Genomic DNA, 17,274 nt, shown 5'->3' with positions numbered 1-17,274 from the left:
CACCGCCCGGTCTCTCGGCGGCCACCGGTGCTCCTTTGGGCAGCAATTGGGCGGGTCTTGCAGCTCATGAAAGCCGGGGCCTTAAACTTTTGGGTTGTGATCTCAGAGTGCAATGAAGGTTCACCAGACTGATTCCTGGGATGGGGGGATTGTCCTATGAGGAGAGATTGAGCAGTCTGGGCCTAAATTCCCTCGAAGAATGAGAGCTGATCTCATTTAAACATACAAAATTCTTACAGGCCTTGACAGGGTTGATGTTTCCCTGGCTGGGGAAACTAGACCAAGGGGTCACGGCCTCAGACTGAGATGAGAAGAAACTTCTTCACTCAGAGGGTGGTGAATCTTGAGAACTCCCTACCCCAGAGGTCTATGGAGGCTGAGTCTCTGAGTATATTTAAGCAGAGATCAATCGATTTTTGGATATTAAGGGAATCAAGGGATATGGGGATAGTGCAGGAAAGTGGTGTTGAGGTAGAAGATCAGCCATGATCTTATTGAATGGCGGAGCAGGCTCAAGTGGCCGAATGGCCTACTCCTGCTCCTAATTCTTATGATTCCACCTACTGAGGTGGGTTCAGTGCGGCCGGGGTCTGTAGCCAGGTCCGAACCCGTTGCTGGCTCCATTGGGCTTATTAATCCCACCCAGCGAGGTTCCGAGCCAATTAAAAAGAAGCGGATCCGATGACTTTATTTAATAACGCGTCATCAGCCAGTTTCCTTAAAGGGACCGTGTCCACATTGATTTTGACAGCTGTGCTGTCAGTGTTCTACAGAATTGAGGTGCTGCACACACTGACATTCACTGCACAGAGGGGTAGGGCTGCACCCAGGCTCTCCCATCCCTCCCTACATATGCTTATGGAGGGAGTCACAGCACGCAGGAAGGTTCTCTTCCCTTCTCCAGCACACCAATGCAATTGTAGGTCGGACGGAGGTTGGCGGTCTGGAGTGGGTGAGGGGGGGGGGATTGGAGATCGGACGTCTGTGGGGGTGAGCGCGGGGATGGGGCAGCTGGAGAGAAGCACTCCTGCTCTTCCTAGACCACAAGCAGTGCTGTGAAGACACCCAGCTTATAGATCCGATCTTTCTCGCCTCTACCCCCCCAGATGCAGGGTTTCCTGAGCCCTGGGAAACCCAGCCCGCAGTCGTCAAAGGTAAAACTCTGCTGAAATCGGAGGCTGCAACCTCACTAAAATGTTTGAATGATGGGCCTGCCTCTGGAGAGCACGTTAGTTGCCTAAACCCCAACCTGCCTCCGCTAAAACTGGAAGCTGAAGATGGATAGGGATCAGGTTTGCAATTTAAAACATTTTAACTTCGCGAGCCCCTCTCGCGCCCGTTCGGGGGAATTCAAATTAACCCCCCTTAAAGTTTCAATCTGTAAATTGTCAAATCTCTAACTCCTTCCAGTCCTGTGAAAGGTCATCGACCTGAACCGTTAACTCTGTCTCTCTCCACAGATGCTGCCTGACCTGCTGAGTATTTCTAGCATTTTCTGTTTTTAAATCATAGAACTACCTCTGTTGTGTTATTTCTGTGGTCCTTTCCTGTATCACCACCCCTTGAACCGTAACAACCGACATGGGCTCTCGGTCAGGCAATGCCTTGATTTTTAAATTCTCACCCTTGTTTTCAAATCCCTCCATGGCCTCGCCTGTCCCATATGTCTGTGACCTGGTTGGTCTTTGGGGACACGTCTCCAGAATTCGATCGGTTCCTGGTTCTGGGATTTGGTTGGTTGAATTGATTGACTGCAGGGACAGTGGTTCTTAGGATTTGATTGTTTGACATTTTGGGTTGAGAGTGGTTGAAGGAATTCTATAACACTGCATCACATGGAGGTGCAGTTGTGCATCAAGGGCCAGAATATCTGGCCCAAGGTTGGAGAGAGTTAATTCTGCAGGATGTAAATCAAGAGATAATGTTCAACCAGTGCCAAGTTTGGATTTTAAAAGCCTTTCCCTTGCAGGACCCTCTCTCAATGTGTCAGCCGTGGCTCAGTGGGTAGTGGGTTCAAGGATCACTCCAGGGACTTGAGCAAAAAATTGTCATGTATGTACATGCTGTTTGTAGCAACCAGATGGTGTCATGGTTGGAGGCCACTGAGCAGCGCGCCGATGAAACATAGAAACATAGAAACATAGAAAATAGGTGCAGGAGTAGGCCATTCGGCCCTTCTAGCCTGCACCGCCATTCAATGAGTTCATGGCTGAACATGCAACTTCAGTACCCCATTCCTGCTTTCTCACCATACCCCTTGATTCCCCTAGTAGTAAGGACTTCATCTAACTCCTTTTTGAATATATTTAGTGAATTGGCCTGAACAAATTTCTGTGGTAGAGAATTCCACAGGTTCACCACTCTCTGGGTGAAGAAGTTTCTCCTCATCTCGCTCCTAAATGGCTTCCCCCTTATCCTTAGACTGTGTCCCCTGGTTCTGGACTTCCCCAACATTGGGAACATTCTTCCTGCATCTAACCTGTCTAACCCCGTCAGAATTTTAAACGTTTCTATGAGGTCCCCTCTCATTCTTCTGAACTCCAGTGAATACAAGCCCAGTTGATCCAGTCTTTCTTGATAGGTCAGTCCCGCCATCCCGGGAATCAGTCTGGTGAACCTTCGCTGCACTCCCTCAATAGCAAGAATGTCCTTCCTCAGGTTAGGAGACCAAAACTGTACACAATACTCCAGGTGTGGCCTCCAGGTGCTGCTCTGGTATATAAGGCCAGTCATTTTGTGAGTCAGGCACGTTGGGCCTAAATAAAGCAGAGCCAAGGGTGTATCTTGCTTAGATAAACAGTACTCAGTTTGAACCTTTATTGCATACATAACATTTGGCGACGAGAATACAAGAACTTTTGTTTGCAAAATGAGCACGATTGGATTTTTAGAGCGATTTGTGGAGGGAGAAGATTGGGAAGACTTTGTGAGCTGTTTGAACCAGTACTTCATGGCCAACAAAATGAAGGGGGTCGACGATGCAGATCGGCACCGGGCCGCGTTCCTCACTGTGTGCGGTTCGAAGATCTACGGTCTGATAAAGAATCTACTGATGCCTAGTGATCCAACAGAGAAAACATACGAGGAGTTGTGTACATTGGTATGGAAGCACCTCAAGCCAGACGACTGCATGATCATCTCGAGATACAGGTTTTATACACACGTTCAATCGGAGGACCAGATGTGTTGCTGACCTGAGACGTCTCTTGGGACCGTGCAAGTTCGGGACGGTATTGGCAGACATGCTGGGCAATTCTTCGTTATTGGCATCAACCACAAGGTGATCGTGTGCAAATTTCTGGTGGTGGAGGAGTTGAATTTAAAAAGGGCCATCCAGATCGCTCAATCATGTATGACGACGGACAGGAGTTTAAAGCAAATATCGGTGAAGAACCGAACCTCGGCAAGTACTGTAAATGCGATTGATTCGGCGTTCGGCAGAGCGGCATATGGCAGGGCCTATCTGGCTGTGTTCGTGAAACCTGTGGCTGCCCAAAATCCGATAGAGGGAATGTATCCGACTTGTAGGGAAAATCATCGGCACCAGCAGTGCCGATTTAAGCAATATAGTTGCAAAGGCTGTTTGAGAGTGGGGCATCACCAGAGCAAGTGTCCGCAGATGAACAAGCGTGCTGCGACACACCACGTGGAGGATGAGAGTCAGACTAGCACGGATCCGGCTACGCAATCTGAGAGGAGGAGTAGGAAATGCATGTACTGTACTCTTTCATAACCAAGAGTAGACCAATTTTGATTAACGTGAAGTTTACCGGGATACCGGTATCGATAGAACTGGAAACAGGGACGAGTCAATCGATCATGAATGAGAGGGCATTTAATAAGCTGTGGGATACTAAGACTGTAAGGCCCAGGCTGAGCCCTGTTAACGCCAAGCTGCGCACGTATACCAAAGAACTGATAAAGGTGATTGGCAGTGCACAAATTAAAGTGTCGTATAACGGTCTGGTTCACGAGTTACCGCTGTGGATTGTTCCAGGCAATGGCCCAACGCTGCTCGGCAGGAGCTGGTTGGAGAAAATCAGATGCGGCTGAAACGACTAAAGGCGTTGTCGTCGGAGGAAGATACATGTGACCAAGTATTGAGCAAGTTCCCCTCGCTGTTCGAACCGTGTATCGGCAACTTCACGGGAGCCAAGGTGCAGATCCACGTGGACTCAGATGCAAGACCTGTCCATCATAAAGCTCGGGCAGTGGTGCTGAGGGAGAAGGTTGAAATTGAACTGGACAGACTCCAGCATGAAGGGATCATGTCACCGGTCGAATTTAATGAATGCGCCAGCCCCATTGTTCCTGTGCTGAAAAGTGATGGCACAGTCCGAATCTATGGAGACTACACGGCTACGATCGACAGGGTTTCAAAACAAGATCAGTACCCATTACCGAAGGCTGATGACTTGTTTGCGACGCTAGCCGGAAGGAAGTCGTTCACAAAACTGGACTTGACGTCTGCCTATATGACGCAGGAGTTGGTGGAGACGTGGAAGAGACTTACGTGCATTAACACACACAAAGGACTGTTTATTTACCAAAGGTGCCCGTTTGGAATTCACTCGGCTGCAGCAATATTCCAGAGGAATATGGAAAGTCTACTGACGTCAGTTCCCAGAACCGTCGTGTTCCAAGATGACATCCTGATCACCAGCCGTGACTCCAAGGAAAATCTGAACAACCTGGAAGAGGTTCTACTGTGTTTGGATAGAGTGGGACTCAGACTGAAATGCTCGAAGTGCGTCTTCATGGCACCGGAATTCCTCGGGAGGAAAATCGCCACTGATGGCATCAGACCTACTGACGTGAAAACCAAAGCCATCAAGAATGCACCCAAGTCACAGAACGTGACGGAGCTGTGTTCATTCCTGGGTTTACTCAACTACTTTGGTAACCTTACTTGAACCACTGCACATGCTGTTGAGAAAAGGCAACAACTGGGTGTGGGACGCATTGCAAGACAGAGCTTTTGAGAAAGCCACCAATCTGCTTTGCTGGTACATTATGACCCATGTAAACATTTAGTTTTGGGCTGTGACGCATCGTTACAATAAGCCAATGAGTCGGGGAGACTTCAACCAGTCGCGTATGCATCCAAAAGTTTGTCTAAAGCAGAAAGAGCCAACGCTATGGTAGAAAAAGAAGCTTAGCGTGTGTGTACCACGGTGTTAAAAAGATGCATCAATAACTTTTCGGTCTGAGGTTCAAATTAGAGACTGATCATAAACCGCTCATTTCGTTGTTTTCCGAGAGCAAAGGTATCAATACCAACGCTTCATCCCGCATCCAAAGGTGGGCGCTGACATTATCTGCCTATGAATATGTCATTCGCCACAGACCTGGCACAGAGAATTGTGCCGTTGCTTTGAGGCGGTTGCCATTGCCCACACCGGAGGTGGAAACGCCACAACCGGCGGATTTAATGTTAATCATGGATGCTTTTGAGAGTGAAGGTCCCCCTGTCACGGCTCAACAAGTTAAGACCTGGACCAGCCAGGACCCGATATTATTAGTGGTCGTATAGGGTTGCATTCTCAAAGGGGATTGGTCTGCCATACCTAAGCAAATGTGCGACGAGGCCAAACCGTACATTCGTTGCAAGGACGAACTGTCTATTCAAGCAGATGGCATATTGTGGGGCAATCGCGTTGTAATGCCAAAGAAAGGGAGAGAGAAGTTTGTGCGTGAGTTACACAGCACACATCCTGGTACAGTGATAATGAAGGCCATCGCCAGGTCCCATGTATGGTGGCTAGGAATTGATTCTGGCTGGAAGCATGTGTGCATCAGTGCTACACCTGCATGCAGCTCAGCAAAGCCACCAGCGGAATCGCCGCTGAGTCTGTGGTCATGGCCACCCAAATCTTGGTCCAGGATCCCTGTAGATTTTGCAGGTCCCTTCCTGGGCAAGATGTTTTTAGTGGTGGTGGATGCTTATTCGAAGTGGATAGAATGCATAATCATGTCATCCAGTACGTCCACGGCAACCACAGAGAATCTTAATGTCATGTTCGCGACACATGGTCTGCCTGACATAGTGGTGAGTGACAATGGATCGTGCTTCACCAGTCAGGTGTTTCAGGAGTTTGTAAAACTTAACGGCATAAAACATGTAAGGTCAGCACAGTTCAAGCCTGCATCCAATTGGCAAGCAGAACGTGCAGTACAAATTATCAAGCAAAGCATGAGGAGAGTAACCCAAGGGTCACTGCAGACCTGCTTGTCTTGCAAACTGATGAGTTACAGGACAAGACCCCACACACTCACAGGGGTCTTGCCTGCTTAACTCATGATTAAAAGAGGTCTTAAGACCAAGTTATCTCTTGTACACCCGGATTTAAGTAATCATGTTGAATACAGAAGACAGAGTCAACAAGGTACCACGATTGCCCAACTGTGTCACACGAGATTTCTGTTAATGATCCTGTATATGGTCAGGGTCCCAAATGGATCGCTGGTACGGTCGTGGCCAAGGAGGGCAACAGAGTATTTGTTATTAAGCTCAAGATTGGGCAAACTTGCAGGAAACACATGGATCAGACAAAGCTGAGGCACACAGACGAGCCAGAGCAGTTGGACAAAGAAACCGTCGATGACCAACAAACCTACCAGCAGCCTTCAGTGGACTCAAGGGTCATCAGTGAATCCGGAATTTCCATCACGGACTTGTTCAATAAAAATCGAGTTGCAATTCCTGACATGGCCGCTGCCACCCCCAACAAGTCAGTCATCCAGCCACCAGCCACAACAGACCCCGCACACTCACCCAAGGCCGGAATCGAACTGAGACGGTAAACCCGGGAGCGTAAAGCACCAGACCGTCCCAACCTGTGAAAGACTGTGATAAGATCTCAGAGGGGGGGGGTTATTGTCATGTATGTACATGCTGTTTGTAGCCACCAGGTGGTGTCATTGGTGGAGGCCACTAAACAGCACGCACATGGTGTTGCTCTGGTATAAAAGGCCAGCCATTTTGTGAGTCAGGCACTTTGGGCCTAAATAAAGCAGAGCCAAGGTTGTACCTTGCTTAGTTAAACAGTACTCAGTTTGGACCTTTATTGCATATATTAACATAAACCTAGGCTGACACTCCCAATGCAGTATTGAAGGAGTGCTCCACTGCTGGAGGTGCCATCTTTAGGATGAAACCGAGGCCCCGTCTGCTCCCTCAGGTGGATGTAAAAGATCCCATGGCACTATTCCAGAGAAGAGCAGGGGAGTTAGCCCCGGTGTCCCAGGCCAATATTTCTGTCTTAACGAACATCACTAAAACAGATTATGTGGTCATTATTAATTTGCTGCTTGTGGGAGCTTGCTGTGCACAAATTGGCTGCTGCGTCTCCTACATTACAACAGTGACTACACTCCAAAAAGTACTTCATTGGCTGTGAAATGGTTTGGGACATCCTACGATTGTGAAAGGTGCGATAAAAAATTCCAGTCTTTCTTTGGTGGTGGCCATTGTGACAGTGATATCCAGTCTCTCACCCTGGGACATCCTTTAGACTTCGGTGACTTGTTGCTTTTCACCCTCTGCGATATTACAGGAAGAAAATGTCAGCCTCTTAAATAATGTCCCACGACATGCTTTCATAACCTGAGCTGTTATTCTGAATTTTAGGCGATCTTACTGACTCAGGTCCCAGAGGTGAAATGTTCTTTCTAAATTGAGCAAACTTACATATTTTTGCTTCAAGCAGCTTGATGAAAATGTATTGCCCATAACTCTTTCACTAAAGTGTCCAGAACATTCACTTGGATCTGTGAGACATCAGAAAGCAAGACTTGCATTTATATAGCGCCTTTCACGACCTCCGGATGTATCAAAGTGCTTTACAGCTAATGACGTACTTTTGAGGGTAGTCACTGTTGTAATATGGAAAACGCGGCAGCCAATTTGCGCACAGCAAGCTCCCACAAACAGCATTATCATCATCGACAGTCCCTTGAAATCGAAGAAGACTTGGCTTCCACTCCAAAAGTGAGTTTTTAGGTGAATGAACAATCCAACACAGGAATTACAGTCTCTGTCACAGGTGGGACAGACAGTGGTTGAAGGAAAGGGTGGGTGAGGAGTCTGGTTTGCCGCACGCTCTTTCCGCTGTGTGATAATGACCAGATAATCTGTTTTGTTATGTTGGTTGAGGGATAAATATTGGACATCGGGAATGACTCCCCTGATCTTCTCCGAAATAGTGCCATGGGATATTTTGCATCCATCTGAGAGAGGCTGATGGGCTCAGGAGCAATGTCAGATTTATACGTCTGGTTTTACTTTCCATTGAAGTCAATGGGCGGTCCTGTGGGTTTCCCGCCTGCCACATTAGGTTAAATTTGCCCCCTTAACCTCACTATTCCAGGACAGTCCCCTGTTCTGGAAACTCAGCTGTGTCGGCGCTCTGCAGAAGAGAAAATGGGATGTTTCCTGGATTGCATTTTCCACCTTTTTACAATCTTCCAACATTATATTGCAATACCTTTGACTCTGGAATCGTGTCAGCTGTGGCTCAGTGGGTAGCATACTCGCCTCTGAGTCAGAAGGTGGTGGTTTTAAGTCCCACCCCAGAGACTGGAGCACATAAATCTAGGCTGATGCACTCGGTGCAGTGCTGAGGGAGTGCTGCGCTGTCAGAGGTGCCGTCTTTCAGATGCGACATTAAACCAAGGCCTCGTCTGCTCTCTCAGGTGGCCGCAAAAGATCCCATGGCACTATTTTGAAGAAGAGCAGGGGAGTTATCCCCGATGTTCCAGCCAATATTTATCTCTCAACCCACATAACAAAACAGATTATGTGTTCTTGATGACATTACTGTTTGTGGGAGCTTGCTGTGCGCAAATTGGCTGCTGCGTTACCAACAGTGACCACACTCCAAAAGTACTTCCTTGGCTGTAAAGCACTTTGAGACATCCGGAGGTCGTGAAAGGCGCTATAGAAATGCAAGACTTTCTTTCTGGTGGTCTCACGGATCCAAGTGAATGTTCTGAACACTTACGTGAAGAAATTATGGGGAATGCATTTCGAAGCAAAAATATGTAAGTTTGCTCAATTTAGAAAGAACATTTCACCTCTGGGACCTGGGTTTGAGTCAGTAAGATCGCCAATTAGTGCTGGATTAGAGCATGTTTTATGTCAGTCAGGAACTGACTGGAGAATTGCCCAAACTCATCTTTTTTGTATCGCCTCTCAGAGCCATTGCACAAAGGAAGCTTTCAATCCCAGCACACGTGGGTGGATTTGAACCCAGGGTTCGAGAGGTGAAAAGCCAGGGTTGGACTGACGGCACCAATTTTAATGCTTTAAGGTTAAGGCTCCGTTGTACCTGTGCTGCATCAGTTCCAACAGCTTACATTTCTGTCACGCTCCTTGCCGACAGAAGGACATCTCTGAGCACTTTGTAGGGTGGCGAGATTCAATGAGCAGACGAGCGAAAGGGCAAATGGAAAGGCCGAGGGTGGGGGCCAAAACTCAAAGGTTTTTAGGATGCTTTCGAAAGCAAGGAGAGAGAGATAACATTCAGAGGGGAGGTTTCAAGGGGCAGAGTCAGAGTGATTGAACGATTACGGAACGGAAATTAGAAGTAAACCAGTGCTGGAATTACCTGGTATGTATATAGCACCTTTCATGAATTGCCTATAATTCTGAAGTGTCCCAAGGTGCTTCACAGGAGTATTATGAGATAAAAATTTGACACCGATCCGCCTAAGTTGTGTTGTGTCTGTAAGCACTCTAGTAATGACTCCACGAGGTAAGGTATTGCACTTGAACTGTTGTGACCTTAGTCCATTTATTGCAGCTCCTGAATGAGGGTACAGTAAGGTGAGCTCCCTTTTATACTTGTTTACCTGTGGTGTGCAGGTGACCTCTAGGTCTCCACCAGTTGCACCCTCTGGCGGTACAGGGCATATTGTATACCGTGTGAAGATATATTCAATGGTCTTATGTAACTGTACATTGAGTGTACAGGGTATATACATACACAACAAGTAGAAATTAGCACAGGTGACCAAAAGCTTGCTCAAAGAGGTAGGTTTTAAGGAGCATCTTGAAGGAGGAAAGAGAGGTAGAGAGGTGGAGAGGTTTAGGCAGGGAGTTCCAAAGCTTGCGGCTGAGGCAACAGAAGGTATGGCCACCAATGGTTGAACAATTATAATCAATTGGCTTTACAGCTAATTAATACTTACTACACTGTTGTAATATAAGAAAGGCGGTAGTCATTTTGCACACAGCAAGGTCCCACAAACAGCAATGAGATATTGACCAGATTATATGTTTTCTTAGTGATGTTGGTTGAGGACTAAATATTGGCCCCACGACACCAGGGAGAACTCACCTGCTCTTCTTCGAAATAGTACCATGCGATCTTTTACATCCACCTGAGAAGGCAGACAGGAACTCGGTTTAACTTCCCATCTGAAAGACGGCACATCTGACAGTGCTGCCTTCCCTCAGCACTGCACTGAGTGTGCCAGCCTGGAGCAGGACTGTGACCCTGAACCTTTGGACTCAGAGGCAACCACTGAAGCAAGGCTGACAATCAGAGGCGGGGGGGGGGTTGCCTGTAGGGACGTACAGCTGGGAAGTTATTGAAGATGTCGGGGTGAGCATACAAGCTACAGCATTCCAAATGAGTTTGTGGAGGCAGAAGGCATTGGAGAAGTGGAAGTGTGAGGTGAGAAAAGCACACATTCTGGATTTTAGCAGCAGTGAGGGGGAGATCGAAGCGGAGGTGGGCGATATTTCAGGGAATCAAGAACAAATTCATAATACAGACAATATCTGGTGATTTCAGTGTTTTGCATCTAAGAACATAAGAAATAGGATCAGGAGTAGGCTGTTCGGCCCCTCCACCAATCAATGAGATCATGGCTGATCTTCTACCTCAACTCGACTTCCCTGCACTATCCCCATATCCCTTGATTCCCTTAATATCCAAAAATCTAACGATCTCTGTCATGAATAAACTCAACGACTGAGCCTCCACAGCCCTCTGGGGCAGAGAATTCCAAAGATTCACCACCCTCTGAGTGAAGAAGTTTCTCCTCATCTCAGTCCTAAATGGCCGACCCATTATTCTGAGACTGTGACCCCTGGTTCTAGACTCTCCAGCCAGGGAAAACATCCTCCCTGCATCTACCCTGCCAAGCCCTGTAACAGTTATGTATGTTTCAATGAGATCAGCTCTCATTCTTCTCAACTCTAGAGAATATAGGCCTAGTATACTCAATCTCGTAGCTCAATTTAGCTCATAGTACACACAATCCCCCCCATCTGTGTGTACTATGAGCTAAATTGTAGTGGTTCTGCAAAGTGACTGTTACCAAATGTATTTATTTTTTAATCGTAAAACATGTCATAAGAAGTGACGGCAAATAAAATGCTAATTAGAGAACAACCACTTACATTTATACAGTGTCGTTGATGTAGAAAAGACACTTTGCAAAGGAAGGGGGGAAAGTAATTATACTCGACTCCTCATAATTCAATGTTGCTTATTTCAGTATGTCTGACCATCCAGATTTTTAGCTCTCTTTATTTACAAAGCTTAATTTAAGGATTTGGATGATTCAATTTTTTTTGGTGGATAAAAACAACATTGAATCATCTTGTCGCCTGTAAAAATAGAGAAAGGAGCAATTAGATTTAAAGATGAATTCACTTAATAAATCATGTTATCATTGATCAAAGTACTGTCGGTGTGTTTGAGTTGCAAGATCAGAGTTGAGGCTGGGGTTAAGAAAGCCCCTCATCGTTTGCGGAATATCAACCCTTCCATCTCCCCATTGCAGCATCTAACCATTTCTCAGCTCGTGCCCAGTGTCCTGGCCCCTTACTGATAGCTCAGTCCCGCTGATCCCCCTTCTGTGCAGAGAGATGCTGCTGGTGTTTATCCTACACCAGCCCCTTCCCCCCGTGCTCTCTTGTCCTACTGCCCTCGCAAATCTGAAATCCCCTGCGATCTTGCTTCTATCATCTATCAGTGTGGGGGTCGCAGTGTCTTGGCATTGCCACTACCAAGGTGACATTGTTCTTTGCTGCAGGCAAAGCATTTTATTCCCACTCCGCCACCGCCCCCCCCCCCCCACGCCCCCCACAACCCTATTTCTACTTTATCCTCTCGCTTTATATAGCCGTTTAATTCCACGATTCTAACTCGTTCACACATCACCGCTGTGCTCGCTGACCGACATCGCCTTCCGATTAAGCAATACCTCGATTTTCAACTTCTCATCCTCGTTTTCAAATCTCTCCATGGCCTCGCCCCTCCCTATCTCTGTAACCTCCTCAAGCCCTACATCCCTCTAAGATATCTGCACCCCTCCAATTCTGCCCTCCTGAGCATCCCCAATTTTAATGGCTCCACCATTGGTGGCCGTACTTTCAGTTGCCAAGGCCCTAAGCTCTGGAACTCCCTCTCTAAACCTCTCTCCACCTCCCTTTCCTCCTTGAAGACGCTCCTTAAATCCTACCTCTTTCACCAAGCCTTTGGTCATCTGCCCTAATGTCCCTTCATGTGGCTCGTGTCAAATTTTGATTGATGACACTCCTGTGAAGCGCCTGGGGGCACTTTACTGCATTAAAAGCGCTACAGAAATGCAAGTTGTTGTTGCTAGTACTTCACTCCACTGTCCATTGCAGGAACCTAAACAGTCAATGCTGGAATGGTAGTTGGCTGCAGGGGTCATCATTGTCAAGCCCAATTGTGCCCTCATCTGATGCCTGTACACATTGACCACCAGGGCTCAGTGAATAGCAATAAGGAATGGGATGTCCTAGTTGATATTTCCCGCTCTGACTGAGACCAATTGTAGAGAGTCTACTGGTGCCTCTGATGAGGTTCCGTCATCATTCCAAACAGCATAAAGAAGCAATATTAAGTGAACGTATTAACCAGTCACAGAACATTGCTGCTGGAGTTCCTTGGACAACGTGGACCATTTTCCATACCTCGGGAGCCTACTATCAGCAAAGGAAGACATCGACGATGAGGTCCAAAACCGCCTCCAGTGTGGCAGCGCAGCCTTAGGTTGCCTGAGGAAGAGAGTGATTGAAGACCTCAAATCTAGTACCAAGTTTATGGTCTATAGGGCTGTAGTGATACCCGCCCTCCGATATGGCTCAGAGACGTGGACCATATATAGTAGACACCTCAAAGCGCTGGAAAAATACCATCAACACTGCCTCCGCAAGGTCCTGCAAATCCAATGGGAGGATAGACGCATCAACGTCAGTGTTCTCGTTCAGGCTAACATCCCTAGCATCGAAGCACTGACCACACTCAACCAGCTCCGTTGGGTGGGCCACATTGTTCACATGCCTGACGAGACTCCCAAAGCAAGCGTTCTACTTGGAACTCCTACGCGGTAAGCGAGCCCCAGTCTGGGCAGAGGAAACTTATCAAGGACACCCTCAAAACCTCCTTGATTAAGTGCACCTGGGAATCCCTGGTCCAAGACCGTCCTAAGTGGAGGAAGAGCATCTGGGAGGGCACTGAGCACCTCGAGTCTCGTCGCCAAGAGCATGCAGAAAACAAGCACAGGCAGCGGAATGAGTGTGCGGCAAACCAGACTCCCCACCCAACAACTGTCTGTCCTACCTGTGACAGAGACTGTAATTCCCATATTGACTGTACAGCCAGCTGAGAACTCACTTTTAGAGTGGAAGCAATTCTTCCTCGATTTCCAGGGACTGCCTATGATGATGATGATAAGGCCAGCATCTGAGGCCTAACAACCTTCAGTAATGTAATGTACGCAGCTCTGAGTATGCTCACAGATTTGTGGAGCTCTTGCATTGTGAGTGGCTTAGCCAGTCACTTAATATTCACAATACTCAATACAACCCCAGCCAGTTGGGTTCATGGGATTCACTATGAGGCAGGCGGTTGTGAGCCTGATGGATGAACTGGTAATGTGTAGTGTGACTGTTAAACCTTTGCTAAAAAAACAACTAGTTCTAATAGCAATGTGTTGCTATGAATTCTTAAGCAAACAACCCATGAAGCAAATACATTTGAATGTTCATCTGCAGCCGTTAAAAGAAACAAGACTTTATATAGTGCCTTTTCTCTCCCCCCCTCCCCCTGATCCTCACTCTGCTCCTCTCTCTGTCTCTTTCTCTCTCCCTCGTCCCTCTCTCTCTCTCTCTCCTCTCGAACACCCCATTCTCCTCCTCTCTTTCTCTTCCATCCGCCTCGCTCTCCCCCCTCCCTCTTTCTCAGCTATACCTCTCTCTCCCCCCCCTCTCTCTCCTATCCCCTTTGCTCTCCCCCACTCTCTTTCTCTCTCTGATCACCCTCTCTCCCCTCGCTCTCTCTTTCTCTCTCTGATCCCCTCTCTTTCCCCCCTCTCTCTCCCTCCAATCCCTCTCTTTCTCACTCTCCCTCCGATCCCCTCCCTCTCTCCCCTCTCGGTCCTCTCTCCTCCTCATGGATCCAGTGATGGGCCTTCTCCCAGGGAGCTGAACAAAGTGTTGCCTGCGTCGCACTGCACTGCGGGGCACTGTGCACGTGCGGCCACACCTCGGTGACAGCGTGCACGCGCAGGGGGGTGGACAGGGTGCGCCTGCGCAAGAAGAGATGGGGCCAAATGCGCGGATGTGCAGAAGGACACGAAAATGTTTGTGCCGATAATGACTTTGAATATTTCTCCCTCAATCAACATCAGGGGAATCATAACGGGGAACAAAGAAATGGCAGACCAATTGAACAAGTACTTTGGTTCGGTATTCACTGAGGAGGACACAAACAACCTTCCGGATATAAAAGGGGTCAGAGGGTCTAGTAAGGAGGAGGAACTGAGGGAAATCCTTATTAGTCGGGAAATTGTGTTGGGGAAATTGATGGGATTGAAGGCCGATAAATCCCCAGGACCTGATGGACTGCATCCCAGAGTACTTAAGGAGATGGCCTTGGAAATAGCGTATGAATTGACAGTCATTTTCCAACATTCCTTTGACTCTGGATCAGTTCCTATCGAGTGGAGGGTAGCCAATGTAATCCCACTTTTTAAAAAAGGAGGGAGAGAGATAACAGGGAATTATCGACCGGTCAGCCTGACATCGGTAGTGGGTAAAATGATGGAATCAATTATTAAGGATGTCATAGCAGTGCATTTGGAAAGAGGTGATATGATAGGTCCAAGTCAGCATGGATTTGTGAAAGGGAAATCATGCTTGGCAAATCTTCTGGAATTTTTTGAGGATTTTTCCAGTAGAGTGGACAAGGGAGAACCAGTTGATGTGGTATATTTGGACTTTCAGAAGGCTTTCGACAAGGTCCCACACAAGAGATTAATGTGCAAAGTTAAAGCACATGGGATTGGGGGTAGTGTGCTGACATGGATTGAGAACTGGTTGTCAGACAGGAAGCAAAGAGTAGGAGTAAATGGGTACTTTTCAGAATGGCAGGCAGTGACTAGTGGGGTCCCGCAAGGTTCTGTGCTGGGGCCCCAGCTGTTTACACTGTACATTAATGATTTAGACGAGGGGATTAAATGTAGTATCTCCAAATTTGCGGATGACACGAAATTGGGTGGCAGTGTGAGCTGCGAGGAGGATGCTATGAGGCTGCAGAGTGACTTGGATAGGTTAGGTGAGTGGGCAAATGCATGGCAGATGAAGTATAATGTGGATAAATGTGAGGTTATCCACTTTGGTGGTAAAAACAGAGACACAGACTATTATCTGAATGGTGACAGATTAGGAAAAGGGGAGGTGCAACGAGACCTGGGTGTCATGGTACATCAGTCATTGAAGGTTGGCATGCAGGTACAGCAGGCGGTTAAGAAAGCAAATGGCATGTTGACCTTCATAGCGAGGGGATTTGAGTACAGGGGCAGGGAGGTGTTGCTACAGTTGTACAGGGCCTTGGTGAGGCCATACCTGGAGCATTGTGTACAGTTTTGGTCTCCTAACTTGAGGAAGGACATTCTTGCTATTGAGGGAGTGCAGCGAAGGTTCACCAGACTGATTCCCGGGATGGTGGGACTGACCTATCAAGAAAGACTGGATCAACTGGGCTTGTATTCACTGGAGTTCAGAAGAATGAGAGGGGACCTCATAGAAACGTTTAAAATTCTGACGGGTTTAAACAGGTTAGATGCAGGAAGAATGTTCCCAATGTTGGGGAAGTCCAGAACCAGGGGTCACAGTCTAAGGATAAGGGGTAAGCCATTTAGGACCAAGATGAGGAGAAACTTCTTCACCCAGAGAGTGGTGAACCTGTGGAATTCTCTACCACAGAAAGTTGTTCAGGCCAATTCACTAAATATATTCAAAAGGGAATTAGATGAAGTCCTTACTACTAGGGGGATCAAGGGGTATGGCGAGAAAGCAGGAAGGGGGTACTGAAGTTGCATGTTCAGCCATGAACTCATAGAATGGCGGTGCAGGCTAGAAGGGCCGAATGGCCTACTCCTGCACCTATTTTCTATGTTTCTATGTTTCACTAAAAAAAACATCATCTGGTCATTATCACACTGATGCTTGTGGGAGCTTGCTGTGCGCAAATTGGCTGCCCCGTTTCCGACATTACAACAGAACTTCATTGAAAACCGCTTTGGGACATCCTGAGGTCATGAAAGGCGCTATATAAATGCAAATCTTTCTTCTTTCTGACACTCATTATCTTGCTAACAAGGGTGAAATAATAGAGTGGCGGTCGATAGCCCCGGGGCATCAACAACATCGGCAAAGGAGGAGAGTGATTCGGAGGGACAAAATATTTATATTGCCTCCGTTCTCTTTTGAACTGAATAATGCTGACTACAGGGAAAAAGATTAGAGTTATTTTATTTCCTACCAGCTGGGAAGCTTCGGTCTGCAGCCTCGTGCTAGAAATCATTCTCTTCCCACTTCCTTGTTAATGTGTATCCTGCGTAAAACCACCTGCTGTAAATTATTTTGACAACCTTTACCTCGGCTATTTTTATAGATTAGTTGCGAGTCAGAACATTACGCTGCGAATCGTTTTGTTGTGTTGTAAGATCGTCCGCCGTTTGCTGCCAACACAATCGGCGCAAGGTGAGCGCAAGATCGAGCTGGAGAGCAGAAGAGAGAGAGGGTGGTGAAGGGGGAATGGAATTAGTCGCAATTCTCCAATAGCCCAGCGACAGTACAAATAAGGCGACAGTGAAATTGGAGGCATTAGGGCACAGAGAGAGGATAAATAGATGTCTAGGAATGTGAGGGGCGAAGTGGACTGTGGCTTAAAAGGGACGGATTATTTTGCCTGTGAAGACAAGCATCTTGCTCCTTCAGGTATGCAG

Source organism: Pristiophorus japonicus, chromosome 13, assembly GCF_044704955.1.
Source record: "Pristiophorus japonicus isolate sPriJap1 chromosome 13, sPriJap1.hap1, whole genome shotgun sequence".
Taxonomy (NCBI): domain Eukaryota; kingdom Metazoa; phylum Chordata; class Chondrichthyes; family Pristiophoridae; genus Pristiophorus; species Pristiophorus japonicus.
Note: the sequence above shows the minus strand (reverse complement) of the source record.